This window comes from Pygoscelis adeliae, unplaced genomic scaffold (genome assembly GCF_000699105.1).
Source record: "Pygoscelis adeliae isolate BGI_AS28 unplaced genomic scaffold, ASM69910v1 Scaffold173, whole genome shotgun sequence".
In the NCBI taxonomy this organism is placed as follows: domain Eukaryota; kingdom Metazoa; phylum Chordata; class Aves; order Sphenisciformes; family Spheniscidae; genus Pygoscelis; species Pygoscelis adeliae.
Window position 1 is genome coordinate 889,720 of NW_008824409.1, and position 3,403 is coordinate 893,122.

Here is a 3,403-nt window from a genome sequence, read left to right on the forward strand (position 1 = left end):
GAGAATACAATGTGTTTTCAGGTACATGTGGATGAAGCCAATCCTGACAATATTCTGAAAGTGTGGAAGGATTTATGACCCATATTTTGAGAGTTCTAGGTGGAGCAGATGACTACATTACTGTGTCAGCTTTTATTGGTTTTATGATTACATAAATATCCTTAAAGATCTAGTGTAATCGGCTTTTCTTAGTGTTTTCAACATGAAGTGCTTAGTGTACGTTGAAGGATAATCAGGCAGCTCACTCTAAAGGAGGAGTGATAAGGCATTTCCTATAGGAAGATGCCTAGAAAGTAAATTTTGTGTCTCTTTTGCCTGTGCATTCTTTGCATATTGTTACAATATTCTTTACTGAATGGTTTACATTTTGGGTCTTGACTCCCTGGCACTAGTCTGTAGCACACCTGAGTTGTAAGGTCAAAGTCCAAGACACGCATCTTTCTTTTTGGAATAATGTTCATTAGTGCACGTTTTCCCTATATGTAATCTGGGTAAGCAAGTGGCCAGTTACTCTGAATTGTTCAGTCTATTTATAATTTTGCATGGAATTTACATACTAAAGTGAATCCTATTGACAAAATTTGGATTGCTCACTGTTAGAATTTAGCCAGAGTTCTTAAACTTTTAACTATTGATATTAACTAATGTAAAAAAGAAAAAAAGTTACTATTACACCATAAATTATAAGACTTTTGGGTTCCTTTTTCTTCTTTTTTATTATTTTTTGGAGACACGTTGTTGCCTGAAAGGCTTCATAGAGTAAACTATGACACTAGTGAGATGGCACTTTATTCATATGTGGTATATTATACATATGTTTGGTATGATATTTGTATTTATCAGTGTGAAGATTAAGCGTTTTTATAGATTCTAAATGGTAATTTGGTGAGGAAGAAAACTTGATAGCGGTTAGGAAAGGAATGAGTATAACGGGGAAAAAAGTGAGGTGAGGAATGACAATGGAAAAAAAGTTTGTGGATGATGAGGAAAATGGTTAATAATAGAATTGCTTTTGTCTTCTACCTATGTTATGTTTCACAGAGTGGATGCTGTCAGTATGTGTAAAGCATGTTTGGTACAAGTGCTAATAATAAGCTCTGGTGTGCATGCTACGCTAATGAATTCAGGCAATGCAGGTTGCTGGTTGAAAGACCAGCAATATGAAAGTTGAAAGAGAAGGCCTGACATAGCTTGTTCCCTTAGTGTTTTTATTGGAAGCTTGTTTAGTATATAGAAATCTACTCAGTTAAGAGTAATGTCAGATACTGTAGTCTGTAAAAAAATAAAAATAAAAACATTTTGTGGCCTTTTGTGTAAGGAGTGAAGTGACCATTGTTACTGGAGATTTCATTTAGAGCTTTTAGTTACTTTGCTTCTGTGACTCACCTGTCTGTCTCTAATGACGTAGAGCTGGTGGCCAGCATTGCTTCAGAGGGTGATGTGAGAAAACACTGTAGTGTAAAAGAATACAATAACCTTATTGAAGAAGCTTGTTTCTAGAGACTTATTTCCCTTAACTGGGAGGTCTTCCAGTTTTGTAAGCCCCTACGTTTCTTAATTCAGTTCAACTGATGACCAAAGACTGCTTTTTTCTTTAAAACAGTGGTTTTTTTGTCAGTTCTAGATCTTCCTTTCCAACTTCACTGGTTTCCATTCCTGTATTAAATAATACTTTTCAGGTTATAATTCATACAGTTGTCAGCTAATTTAATTTCTTTGGGTTGTGTCTGTAGATTGTTCATTCTTGAAGTGTTTTGGTAATGTAAATATATTTAAATGTGAAACATTAAAGAGATACCATTTTATGCACTTCATCTATGTACTGTTTTTGGTGCATAGTGTCACTTCTGTGAGACCATAAGTTTAGGTCAGAAGAAATTGTGATTAGACTTCATCAAGCACTGTCTGCTCTGAGTGTAGGTTAACTGACAGCACATTTTAATATATTAACATTTTCTTGAACAGTTAATTTTATGTAAAATATAACACCCCTTCACTTCTTCTAAAATGACAGTGTGTCTAAGTGTGTAAAGCATTTAGCTTGTAATTATAGAAAGATGTTTATGTTTTTTGTAGTTCAGGCTGTGGTCTTTCTACATTCCACCAACGCTGGTTAGACAAACATAGTTATTCAGAAACTAAATCCATGTACCTGAAAATACATCCACCATCTTTTTTTCCAATGAAACATTTTAGGAACTTTAGATACTGTTAAGTAGAGAGAGTTTTCAGGTATCACAGTTCAGTAATCAAACTTTTGCATGTCAGCATTAATGTCCAAATGCAAAGGATTGGGTCAGTAGGATTTTTTTCATGTGAAACAAGAAGTATCACTATCACATGTAGTTTTTGGGGAGAATGATTCAAATTTAGCTAGGATTGTTGGTAGTAATACTTTTTTGGTATCTCCTGTAAACTACTAGAATATTAAAAATAAGAATAAATAAAAAAAGTATTTGGGGTGCTGCCACATGTCTCCAGTATATATCTGTAGGATATCTATTGCACCAAAACTTTAGTACCAAACCAGGTACTAAAGGATTAATACTGTCAGTGATCCACTTGATAGTAGAAAGGAGCAGTGGATCTATTAGACGTCTGTCTTATCAATCTTTCTTAGACCTCTGGCCAGCACAAAGTATTGTCAGTACTGCATTGATCACAGGGGTTCATGCACAGACTCTAAATTATGTAGGAAATACCAATTTTGCTTCTTTACCTCTTTGTCAAGAGTATCAGCTATGCAGCTGTGCAGGCGAATTTCTTGAACCGTGTTTTGCATTCCACAAAATGCTGTACTCTGTTCAGTAAACTGAGCATCAGTTAGTTTGATCTGTCCCTTCTTTGTCTGCATGAGGTAGTTGGGAACTGCATCTTCAGTATACTTTTTTTTTTTTTAGAAGATGCACATACAACCCTTGCTTGGTACACAGGTGTTCTCAGTACCCTGTGTGTATTTGTATGTCTGAGCTAAGGCAAAACCAAAAGCTTTTAGAACAAAGTGTTGAGGTTAAAGAGAAGGTAGATTTGTTTGCCTTTAATTTAAAAAAAAAAAAAAAAGCTGGTATTTGAACCTCACTGGAATGTAGCCTTTGTTCTGATTCTTCAGGTTTCCAAACAAAATGATAGTTTCCTGTTTTTAAGTGTTATGTTTAACCTTAATTTTCAGTGTTCTCAGTGCTTAGATCTTTCATGCTAACAATGTTGATAATCTTTTGATAAGGGGCTGGGGGGAATTGGTCAGGTAAGAGAAGTTATGTAGTACATGATTGAGTTGAGTGATCAGTCTGATACAATTACAATTACGTTGTTGAATTCCTTTTAATGTCTTTTATAAATTTGGCTTTAAGGGATGTGGCTATGTCTGAATACCTGCTTGCTATTCAGATGCCAGGCTGAATAT

At 34.9% G+C, this 3,403-nt stretch overlaps 1 protein-coding gene across 1 annotated transcript in view; it reads left to right on the forward strand.

Annotated features, from left to right (window-relative positions):
• The window catches only part of KCTD5 (potassium channel tetramerization domain containing 5), a 30,678-nt gene that overhangs the window by 905 nt on the left and 26,370 nt on the right, over positions 1 to 3,403 (forward strand). The window lies entirely within an intron of this gene.